Source organism: Carassius auratus, chromosome 1 (genome assembly GCF_003368295.1).
Source record: "Carassius auratus strain Wakin chromosome 1, ASM336829v1, whole genome shotgun sequence".
Classification (NCBI taxonomy): Eukaryota; Metazoa; Chordata; class Actinopteri; order Cypriniformes; family Cyprinidae; genus Carassius; species Carassius auratus.
The window spans coordinates 16,262,946-16,276,371 of record NC_039243.1 but is presented as its reverse complement, the minus strand read 5'-3'; positions in this window follow the sequence as shown (position 1 = coordinate 16,276,371).

Below are 13,426 nucleotides of genomic sequence, written 5' to 3'. Positions count from 1 at the left end.
AGTACTAGACCGTATTAACCACCTCATACTGTTTCCACGACTTGTTTTTTAAACAGGTGAAATGAGGTCGGTCGGTTGAACATGCAGCATGTGCAGCACGGCCTCCTTAAACCAGTCCCTAAACTAATCCTGATCAGATTAACTAGAACACATGGTGTGTTCTGACAGATGAGATGATCAGCAGATACACAGCAGTCCGACGTCCGGAGAATCATGAATCTCTTTTTGACACACATATAAAAATATTCCCTTCGTGTTTTCTGAGTAAATTACATAATGCTGCCGTTTTCTGACACACCTTCATGATCCGGGTGTGTCTGTTTATTGAGCTCACGCTGGTTAGCGGCTGAGTTTAATCCATTTACCCACATGAAAGCATTTGGTGCTCTGTTTGCCAGCATTTCCATTGACTGTGAATGAATTCAGATCATATGCACTAGCGTTTAAAAGTTTGGAATAATCAAGGATGCTTTAGAAATAAGTCTCTTCAAGGCTGCATTTAATTAATCAAAAATGCAGTAAAAACAGTAATATTGTGAAATATAATTACAATTTAAAATAGCTGTTTTCTATGTGAATATGTAAAATGTATTTTATTCCTGTGATCAAAGCTGGATTTCCAGCATCATTTACTGCTTAATTAGCTATTATTATAATTTTTTCAAGAAAATTATTTTATTGATCATTGTTGCGTTAAATTAATCAGTATGGACAACAAATCAGCATATTAGAATAATTCCAACCTTTAGATCTGTATAGTTTTTGAGACTAATTTTTGTGTTTGCATATGCATGATGAAGCATTTGTCTTGTAGAAGCAGACGTTGATTGGTCGTTTTTTTGATGGTTTCTATCAGGGTTTTCATGGGTCCTTAAAAAGTCTTAAATTTAGTTGTATCAAATTAAAGGCAGTAAAAAGTCTTAATTCTCATTTCAATTGATCTTAAATTTGGGGACGGAAAGACAAGAATCGTGATAGACTTGGTCTGTGTCCAGTCATAGCTGGGGCGTGGGCAGGGCCGGCCCAAGCTCTGTTGGTGCCTAGGCCAGATTTTACATTGCTGGCTTTAATGATAATTACTTTATTTTATATGATTTACAATTATTATCATTATATTGTTAATTATATCTATAATTATTATGTGATTTATACTATTATTAATCTGTTAGACACTAGCAATTTTAGTTTAACAATTATTATAAAGCATTTGTTTTAATTGAACACTAATATATACAGATCATATGTAATATAAATAAGCTGTAGAAACAGATAATGCTTGAAAAATGAATACATGTGACCTTACATGTTCAAGTCTCTATATATATAACTAAACTAAACTACTGTATATAAAATAACTTCACAAGTTTCACTTGTGCTGCACTGATAAAGCAAGAAAATGTACTTTCTTCAGTGTAAATTCGTTTAAATTTCTAATATCTTTCAATCTCTTAAACTTTATCAAAAGAGTTTTGAATCTTGCTTGCTCTCTCGTGCGAAGTCAGTCACACTTTTTCTGTGTTGAAAGACATGTGACTGTCTGCCACTGATGTCACACATCCATGCGCACACACTCAGGATCAAAGCCTGAATTGACAAAGAAAGTTGTTACCAACAAAGCCGGATTGGAGTGGTTTGGTTTTCTCAACTCGAAACTAATCCTGTAACTCTTTTCAACGACCATCATGGTACAGGACCCAGATAAAGACAGCTAATCTTGTAAGGAAAGGTCCATACTCTGAATTTGTGCTTTGCATTTCACCAATACATGTGCACACACACAGCAGTGAGCAGTGATCAAGTGTAAAACTTAATTTTTATGGGTTGTATTGGCCATTTAAAGGTATTTCAACAGGTAAAAACTGAATAAATTATAATCTGTCAAATATAACAACCATGAATGAAAGCAAGTCATTTTGAGGCAGAAACTGCGTTACTTCATATTTCACCTGGTAAAAAGTACTGGATTGGTCGGTAAAATAGTTTCTATTACTGCATAATATCACGTAAATATAATGCCAGATTACGCTATAAATGGCAAACACTTCTTTTGATTATTCCTTAACAAGAACATGTCTTTGCTATTAGCACGGACACAAGGTTATGTGTATTTGCAGGTTATGGCCATTTGATCCTGATAAAAGCAAATGTAGAACTAGGGCGATACACCTTTAACATGCTGTGCACGCTCCCGCAGTCGGTCATCAGTTTTCGGCAGACAGTCACTGTTTCTGCACGACCCCAGAACCACACGCATCTGTAAACTAGCGCAATTTAATTCTCAAACATTTTATTTATAACTCCTAACCAGCTATGTTTGAGGAATGATTACCTCTAAATGTACAGTAAGTCGAAATGCAGTTTTCCCTATTGCTTGCATGCCAGTGATGCTGATTCCTGTCTTATATTATTTTATCTGACTGTAATTTCAGTCTCCCAGGGTCCTGCAACAGTCTATATTGTTATCTCATGTTCATTAAAGCTATAACATAAAAACTAGTGACTTAGCAATTTTCGACAGTAGCAGCAATGTTACTCAGTGCTATTAGCCTATATCCGGCGATGTGCTATATCACACAGGAATCTAGAGCAGGAGTGGTTTGCTTGAGTGGTTTAACATAACAAAATATCAGGGAGCGACATTTATTTATTTAGTCGTAGCTCTGTCTGTTTGTTCGCCAGGATATTCTTCATATTGTATATTTATTTATTTATTTGTTTTTTACTCATTAGAGGTGTAGAATGCTAAACAGTCACTATTCATCAAGTAATTCAAGTAATCAGGGGCGTAACAGCCATTTTAAAAGTTTGGGGGAAAGTTGTAAGGTCATTTATCATGATTTCAGGTCAAACAAACTGCAAAATGGACACACCTCTTTTTTCCCACCTTGCTTTTTAAGAATTCCGGTCAAATAACTATTTGACTCTCCCGTTCATCAATACCAGTCCACTCTACCTCGATATCCAGTCACAGGTTCTTGTATAGATCACCTGGGTGACAATGTCTTTTAAAGGAGATAAGCTTTGATATGCTTTTGCTGACTGTTGAAGATGCCATCTTTTCTTGATATTATGAACATAGAAATGTACATGGATAAATTGAAACACTTGGTAGCTACCTTGCCATTCTGTTTACCTCACAAACCACTGTCAAAACAACCAAAACCAGTCAATGAAGCATCTTAATGTTCTGCAATGCACCTTACAAAGAAAACCTGAGATGATCAAACACTTGGGGTTTAGGCAAAACATTTTAATCAACAAACATGCAGACTAGCTCCCCCATTGCTTCCTGGCAAAGAATGCTGGTATTACCAATATTTGGTGTGCACCACCCCATGAAACCTGGGAAGATTAGAGTGGTCTTCGATTCTTTGGCTCAGTGTTGTTACAAGCTCTCCCAGTCTAGGTTTGGGAGAGGGGGTAACAGGAAAAATTAACCAAAAATAAGCGAACAAATAGAAAATGTGGAGGATTACTACATTCAGTCCTCTGTCCTAAAAATATGACAACCACTTGTAATTTTTAAAGAAAGTGGAAGCAATTAATCTTCAGGAGAGTGTCTTAGCCAGTGCAACAAAAAAAGTGTTACTAACTAACGGAAGGAGAACTAAATGACCTACAGGTAAAAGAAATAAACAACATAAGCTTTCCCCTACTTCCTTACTAACCAAAAACAGGGATAAACATGTTTCAACATAAAAAGTGGCACCCTCTCCCTACAGCTTCGTATGACACACTTTACTGCTCCAGGTGTGTGTATATGTGTGTGTGTGTGTGTGTGTGTTCCCTACTCACTGCTGTGTGTGTGCACTTGGATGGGTTACATAAAGAGCACCAATTCTCAGTATGGGTTACTATACTTGGCAAATGTCACGACTTTCACTTCACTTTTCACATAAAGCTGCATTTCCACTGCTGGAACTTTACCCAGGAACTAGGGACTTTAGGATGGTACTCCATGTGTTTCCACAGCAGGAACCAGGATCTAAATAAAGTTCTGGGTAAAAAAAATGCCCCTCAGAAAAGGTCCTTTTGCATCACTTTCTAGAACTAAATGTCCAGTACAAAAGTACTTGCACGATTTTGCGTGAACTATTTCTCAGTGCCATATAAAGGGTTGCATTCGCACCGACAGTGTGTACTAGGACGTGACATATGCCAGTCAGTCGACAGCAATGTCATTTGTGCGTGGCGTTCAACAACTTTAACAAAGAATAACAACATTAACAACAGGAGGATGGACAATGCTGTGATCAGAGCTGTGTTAGAATCTCCAATGATAACTGGCAGTGCTACATTTGCTACAAGTGCCTGCACTTCAGCATCCATATATTTATCACTGTTCATCTTACTTGCAAAATAAGTTGACACAATGTTTACAGTATGTTACACGACATTTTAAATCATGGCAGGTGAGTGTGTTTTCATACGCGTTTGGCCAATCAATGTCTACTTATGTCATGGATAGTACCAGCTGTGCTGGTTAGACCCTGCTCCAGAGTAGGAGCTAATTTGGTTCCTGCGGTGCGTAAACGCCCAAAAGTGGGTAGTTCCATAATTAGTTCTGGTACTGTGACAAGGTTCCTGTAGTGTGAAAGGCCCTAAAGCCCTGCTCGCAAGGTTGAACTTTTTAAAAAATAGGACTTGGGCAATAAACATGCTGATTGGTTGAGTTCATGCAACATTGTGATTTCAACCACCATTTATTCGGATACTTTTCAAAATATTACTGTTATTGTTTCAAGAGATTTACTTTTAAAAGTATTGCAGAGTAGAATGTAGTTGTATGAAACTCAAATTTGTGGTTCATTTGTTTTGCAGATTTCGCCGATAATCAGCTCCATGCGATCAGCGGGAGCTCAGTGCTCATGTTTACCAAAGAGAGCAGTCTCGACTCGGCTAGTCCTTCTGACATTTGCCCCTGGTTATGATGTCTCTTCAGTGGTTAAGCATAAAATATAATTAGTTTTGTACAAATCTAATAGGTAATCTTTGGGCTTTATTCAATTAATCTTCTAAATCTATAAATTTCTTCACAAATAAAACAAGAACCATCAGTGACCAATTTTCCACACCGCAGACTGAGGACAACTTCACAATGACCGACGCACACTCTTTCTCCTCCTTCTCCCCACTCTCAGTGATGGACGTTTCCAAACTTCTCCTGTCCAATCATGTTACTACTTGTCCACTTGATCCGATCCCCACTCACCTCCTTTAAGCGATCTCTTCTTCAGTCATACCTTCGCTTACTCACGTGATCAACTCCTCTTTTCACTCTAGAACATTTCCATCAGCATTCAAGCAGGCTCGGGTAAAGCCACTGCTCAAGAAACCATCTCTAAATCCAGCGCTTCTTGAAAACTACAGACCGGTATCACTTCCCCCATTCATTGCAAAGACACTTGAGCGAGCTGTGTTCAACCAGCTTTCTATGTTCCTTGTACAGAACAACCTTCTGAACAGCAACCAATCTGGCTTCAAAAGTGGCCACTCAACTGAGACTGCTCTGCTCTCGGTTACTGAAGCCCTGCGACTGGCAAGAGCAGCTTCAAAATCCTCAGTACTCATCTTACTGGACCTGTCTGCTGCTTTTGACAACGTTAATCATCAGATTCTCCTGTCCACCCTCAGAAAGATGGGCATCTCTGGAACTGCACTCCTGTGGGTTAAGTCTTACCTCTCTGACAGATCCTTCAGTGTGTCTTGGAGGGGTGATGTTTCTAAGTCACAACACCTTGCTACTGGGGTTCCTCAAGGCTCAGTACTTGGACCACTTCTCTTCTCCATCTACAATACGTCATTAGGATCTGTCATTCAGAAGCATGGCTTTTCTTATCACTGCTACGCTGATGACACCCAACTCTACTTCTCATTCCAACCAGATGACCCGACGGTAACTGCTTGAATTTCAGCCTGTCTGAGTGACATTTCTAGCTGGATGAATGACCATCACCTTCAGCTTAACCTTACGAATACCGAACTCCTGGTGATTCCAGCTAACCCATTGCTTCATCACAACTTCTCTATACAGCTGGGTTCGTCAACCATTACTCCTTCAAGGACAGCCAGAAACTTAGGAGTTGTGATGGATCAACAATTAAGCTTCACAGACCACATTGCTACAATGACCCGGTCCTGCAGATTTGCCTTATACAACATTAGGAAGATTAGACCCTTCGTGTCAGAGCAAGCCACCCAACTTCTTGTCCAAGCTCTTGTTCTCTCCAGACTGGACTATTGTAATGCTCTCCTAGCAGGCCTTCCTGCATGTACTGTCAAGCCTCTGCAGTTGATCCAGAATGCAGCAGCGAGGGTCGTCTTCAATGAGCCAAAAAAAGCTCACGTTACTCCTCTCCTCATCAGGTTACACTGGCTACCAGTAGCCCCTCGCATCAAATTCAAGGTACTGATGCTTGCCTACAAGACGACCACTGGCACTGCACCAACATACCTTAACTCACTGATTAAATTTTATGTGCCCTCCAGAAATTTGTGCTCTGCAAGTGAATGACACCATGTTGTGCTATCCCAAAGAAATTTAAAATCACTCTCAATGACCTTTTCCTGGACTAAGCCAAGCTGGTGGAATGACCTCCCAATCTCAATTCGTCAAGACTTTACTCATTTTGAAGAAACATCTAAAGACTCATCTTTTTTTTTTGCGACAGCACTTAACCAACTAATACTAGCACTTTTCCTTCTTTTCTTTTCTTGTCTTTTCATTTATTAAAAAAAACACACCTGGCTATGCGTTCTGTACTAGACTGAGACTTGTCATGGCACTTGTATACTGTTGTTGTTGTCTTGTTGACCTGAATACTTCTATTTTTCACATTTGTAAGTCACTTTGGATAAAAGTGTCTGCTAAATGATTAAGTGTAAGTGTAAGTGTAATATGTTAAAATGAAAATAAAAAAGGGCAATACTGTTTGATATAATATTTCATTTCATTGTAATGTAATGTAATGTTAGGCTATATAGGCCTACACATTTCCCTGAACTACATTTCTGTGGCTATTAATGTGTTTAAATAAAAAGGAAAGGAGGCAGTGGTATTTGATATCATATTTCATCTTATTGTAAATATATAGTGAGGAAAATTGCAGTAGCCAAGCCGAGGTGACTGATGTTATCAAGTACGCTGCTGTTTGCTGAATTACCAGATTTGTCGTCCCGTCCGTGGCTCCGAGTCAAACTCATAAAGTCCGAACTACCGAGGATGAAAGTCTGAAATTTGCATACTTTGTATTAAGAAATGCACGCAGACCTACGTCACCAGACTAATCTTCACGGTACTAAGACCGCAGAGGAATTGCAGAAAGCAACAGGTCTGGGGAGAAAAGTTCCTGTGAAAAAAAGTTCCTGGTGCAATTGTTCTGCGTAATTTCGGTGGAAATGCATCTTAAAATAATGAACAAACAGTAATCACTGACTGATGGCCACAAGACTGATTTCACATAAGAGCACATACAAATCACAAGAGCCCCTTTCACACTGCACGTCGGACCCGGCATATTGCCGGAACATTGCCAGGTCGCCTTCTGTTTCAAAGCAACCACGTCCCGGGATTGATTCCCGCATTGAACCCAGGTCGGGGACCTAGTAACATTGCCGGTTTCGTCCCAGGACAAGCGCTGTGTGAACAAAAGCCAGATCTAATGCCGTGTCGAAGTGATGACGTGCGTTATCGCACGACTCTTTTACCGGCTGTTTTGAAGGAAGATCAAAATTTGCGACGAAAAAATATGTGCAAACTGTAATGAAGCAGAGGTCCTCACTTTCCGCGCTGACGCCGAGATCTTTCGCTTGCTTCAGTGAAAGTATAACGTGCCTAAAATTTCCGACTCGTACATTACACGTCACACCCTGATGTCACGTGTCGTTACGGGATCTTTACGGGTTGTGTGTGAAAGCACGCATATATCCCGGGTAATCACTGGCAGTGTGAAAGTGCAAAATCTAGCAACCCGAGAACAATTGCTGGAACACTTGTGTATTTGTGTATTTGTGTATTACCTGTGTATTTGCCAGAATGGCAGTGTGAAAGGGGCTAAGGTGTCCAAAGTAATGGCAGTAACAAAGAAGATCAGCACAAAATTCTACACTCAGTATCTGGAACACACCAGTGCAAGTCCAGTGCAGGGGAGAAGTAAACCTACTCAAGCTGTGTTCACGCTGCTCTTTTGAAGCAGTACACTCTGCAGGAAACTCCTTACAAGCAGGAGGTGTAGCTAATTAACTGCAAAGCAAGCAGAGTGAGAGAGAGAGAGAGAGAGAGACAGAACTCAATAGCAAAAAGATCCCTGTTCTCTTTTGAATCCCCTTGTGCAAGAATATGAAAAAGGACGGAAGTCAACAGCATATAAATGCCAAATTGTAAAATGAGTTATTTTATGCATTTTTTACTTTACCAGTTAACGAAAAAGTATTGCACATTTTTTTTAGTACATGTGCACTGTACTCATATTAAGTTGTGCATTAAATACCAAAAAATAAAAAACACACATCAGCAAGATATTGTGATCTTGAATTGCAGAATATTTTAGTACTTGCATTTGAATGGCAAGCCTACATGTGATGCATATACATACATGCATGCCGAGTTTTGCAGCATTAATCGCCTTTTTGGTAATAACAGGACTCAACTGACAACAGAATTATGACATTGTGTGCTCATAGTTTCTTGTGCGCTATATTTATGATGAAGTGATATAGAGCATGCGCCTCATGCTCATAGGCTACAGTTGAAGAGTGTGCGATGTGAGCAGAGTAAAACAGCTGACAGGACACGGAAGTTTGTTTTTCTAAGTTTTACTGACATATAGCCAAAAGACATCTCATCAGAACACTGTTCACTATTGTTCTACTGAAGCTCATTTAGCACCTATACCATTTTCCACACTCTTTGACTTGCGCCTGGCACTGAAGTGTAGTTGAAGTGCGTGTCTGAAAAGTCTCTTGTTTGTTGTGGTCATAAAGAGATACTGAGGTTCCGTGTCTTAATAAACACATTTCTTGTACAGAAAAAAAGAGACAAAAACTGCAGTTGTGAATGGCCTGACTGAGCTTAGGTCAGTGGTGGCCATGGCCACCCCTCTGCAGGGGTGCTGCATAATCTCAGTTTTTTCCAGTTTAAACAGACTAAAATAACTATTGTACCATATGATAACCTTTTACAGCATATATTTAAAAAATATATCAAAACACCAACATATGAGCATGTCCAAGTGAAAATATATAAGTGAAAAAACACATACATATTTCATACATATTTAAAGCTGCAGTCGGTAACTTTTGACACTCTAGCGGTTAATAAACAGAACTGCTTGCGTCTTGCGGAAGAACATCGTAGCCGGAGCTACTTCTCTCTGTTTATGTCTATGAAGAATCACAAAGGTACTGGGTTACTCCGCCACGGTACCCCCGAAGCAATCTAAAATAGTCCGAATATAAACACTTATTATAGGTGCACCCTAGTGATTCAGGACAAGCTAAAAACACGGTTTGGAAAATGGATTCATGGTGTACTCGCTTATTATATACATTTTGTAAATTTTGAACACATAAAAAAGTTACGGACCGCAGCTCTGATTGGTTGTTTTCTTATCGGGAGCGATGGATTTCTGCAAATGGCAATAGGACCACTGGGAGGAGCCAGAGGAGCTTGATTTTTTTCACAGATTATCTGTCTCATATTCTACTGTCAGGACATAATGACAGGTTTAACAAATATGTAAAAAATACATATTTACAAAAGTTACCTACTGCAGCTTTAAAGTTTACATTTTTATTTAACTCCAATTGGACTGTTCTCAGTAAAGAATCACCCCGCTGACCCTTTTGTACCAAGTATAGGTCTCTGCAGGAAAGTAATGGGAGTTACTAGATCAAGGTGTTTTTACACCATGATACCTGATTGGTTGATGTAACAGTGACGTTAGGTTTAGGGGTGGGGTTGGGTAAGGTGGATCATTTAGATTGCATGATTCAGAAACACCCAGCAGTTTGAAAACACCCACATGGTGATAAACGCCCACTTTTGTTCTGCAGAGACCTAAGTCTCCTTTGTACTGGTGAAAGCTCAGTGTTATATTTCACGCAGTGATTGACAGGATAGAGCAAAAATGGATAAATTTATGTTTAAATAAAAAAAGCTGAAATGTCACAGCCCAGAAGACCGACATCAACCCGGAATCCCCCCCCCCCAACCCCCTCAAAAAATTCATCTTTTAAACCTCTCTCATCAGAATCAGCTAAGATTTTGCCAATCAAAGCACAAGAAGAACTGGTATAACTCTGTACAGATCACACTTTACATTTTTAATTTTGAGAAATGTCTTTGGTTGAATTTTGGCTGCATATGGAATATAAATACCCATCTATCTCAGAATGCACCGTCAATGTGCTGTTGTCGTTTTCAAACTCTTACCATTGTGAGCTAGCGTTTTCATCTGTGGCATACATGAAAAACAAAAAAAGGCAGTGCCTGTCAGTGGAGCACAATCTACGAGTTCGATCCTCAATCTCTCCCCGTATCAAGAGGCTGTTCTCGCAAAAGCAGGCAAATGTATCCCATTAAAATGCTCATGACGCCGTTCCATTCACAGATATTTTAGTTTCATTTTTTAAGTTATAAGGTCAGGTTAAACAAAGCAAATGAGAAACAAATAAATAAGTGGTTTATTATTAATTAAAGAGTTAAGTATTAATCTTTAAATGTTATGTTCCAATGATTCTCACATACAGTAAATGGTTCAAATCAGTGTTGACATCTTGTTGTAAAAGACAGACTGTTCATTTGAATGGGTTGTTTCACCTCATATTATGTCTCTTGCGATGCATTCAAAATAGATTCACACTGCTCTTTATGCTTAATATGTTGTTTGCTCATCTGGATTTAATTTAATATATATATATATGTACGCATATACATTTAGTTTAATTGGTTTGGGGTGACATGGGGAAAAAACACTACAAAGGGGTACATGCTTTAAAAAATGTGGGTAAGCACTGCTCTAGACAGAGGTCAGAATGAATTTGCCAAGTAAGGCATGTTCCTGTATCAACACCTTTTGATGATCCTGGATCCACATTTTTGCCCATAATATAGACTTAACCTAATCCCTACCCCTAAACCTAACCCTATCCATAATTCATTCCTAAAATCAGTGGGAAATGATAGATGATTAACAAGGATGTAGAAGGACCTAACCCTGATTGTAAGCCTAAAACAGATATTTCCTGAAAAGTTTATATCTCAGTTCTGATTGGTTGACCTGGAATGTTGTTCCAGGATCAACAAGGATGTAGATCCAGGAACATGTTGTACTTGGTGAAATCATGCATACCTCTTGAGAGAGCATCTAGGATAACATTTTTTCTGTGTTAAATAATCCAAATTAAATTCTTAGACGATGACAGTTCACCATAGTAATTACTGGTCTGACATTCGTGAAATGAATACCAAAATGTTATGGTCAGTGTACACAATGACATGATTGGAGGATTGAACTATTAATCAAAATAATGAAGAGCAAGCAATAATGCCAGAGATTCCATTTCAATTGCACTAAAGTTACATTGGGTCTTTTGAGAACTTTTTAGAAAAGTAGAAAACAGGATGTTCAATATGGTTCTCATTCTCCTGTAGCAGAACCGTACCAGCTCCTATTGCACTTGCATCTACTTGCAGTCAGAAAGGCAATTGGAAGTTTGTAGCAGACAGGACAGGAGCATGGCAGAGGAGGTCTTTGGCAGTTTCAAATGCACAATGACATTGGTCCATAAAAACCTTTTGTTTGTACAAGGAGGTTTGTGAGTAGACAGATGTGGGCAGATAAATTGGGTAATAGGAAGCATCTCAGTTCATGTTTGTTACAGGGCAAAGGGATTTCGAGTATGGCTGAAATTTTAGCCTTAGGGGGTTTAACTATTCCTTGGCCTACCTGCTTGCCCAAGTTTGTCACAACTCCTTTTGCAAACTTGCATTTGGCAAAGTTTAGTCAAAGAAGCTGCAGTCACGCATCTGAAAACCTTTTCAATGGTCTTCATGTGATCTGTTTAGTTATTTGAATACACTACAATATCGTGCAGATACACTTCACTGTATTGGCACATCTGACAGTATCTGATGTATCTTAAGCTGAAATCCCAAAAGCTAGGACCCAGTATTGTAGGAAGCTCCAAACTCTTCAAATGAGTAGAGAAAAGGGGAATATTCTCTGCTCATCAAGCCATCTTTCTAAGAGTAATTTGCTACTATGCCCACAGTGGCAATAGAGGCAGCCAAGACACTCAGTCTGATCTGCACCCAGTTCAGAGTGAGCCTTGTCTACATAGGCCTTAAGTCTGTTTCCGTGACAAACACAACTTTTACATTTTTGGTCAATACTGGCGACAACAATGTCTGTGTCATTTAACTTCCTTTCAAACAAGGTGAAACCATGGAAAACAGAACCAGGGGTCGGGAGTAGAACCAAGATAGGATTGCCAGGATAAATGTCTCTTTTTACAGTCTTTTTTCATACTAGTCTGAGAAGTGGACAAATTATGTTTTGCCAGAAGTTGGGCTTTGTGCCACCTCTCTCACAGAAGTGACATAATCATCAACAGGGACAGGTTTAGAACTCTGATCTGACAATTGTTCACTTTTGTGAGCCACAAACTGTATGGCCAAACACAAGTAGAGAGGGACTAAAGCCAAGGGATTCTTGCACTCTCTTATTGCAAACATTAACATATAGTCCTCCATGTTCGCTACATTCTCAAAACTCTGGCAATTTGATAATACCTAGAATATCAAAATCAACTGCAGGCAGCAGATCCTTTTCCTATTTAGTAACTAAACTCTGGAATAACCTACCTAACATTTTGCGGGAGGCAGAAACACTTTCGAATTTTAAATCTAGATTAAAGACCCATCTCTTTAACCTGGCTTACACATAACACACTAATACGCTTCTAATATCCAAATCTGTTAAAGGATTTTTAGGCTGCATTAATTAGAACACTTCCGATAACACCCGATGTACTTGCTACATCATTAGAAGAATGGCATCTACGCTAATATTTGTCTGCTTCTCTCTTATTCCCAGGTCACTGTAGCCACCAGATCAGGTCTGTATCCAGATCAGAGGGTCACTGCAGTCGCCCGGATCAAGTACGTATCCAGACCAGATGGTGGATCAGCACCTAGAAAGGACCTCTACTCCCCTGAAAGACAGCAGAGACCAGGACAACTAGAGCCCCAGATACAGATGCCCTGTAAAGACCTGGTCTCAGACGACCAACAGGACAAGACCACAGGAAACAGTTGAGTCCTTTGCAAAATGTGACCTTGCTGCAGCGTGGAAGTGAACTACTGGTTTCGTCTGGTTAGAGGAGAACTGGCCCCCCAAATGAGCCTGGTTTCTCCCAAGGTTTT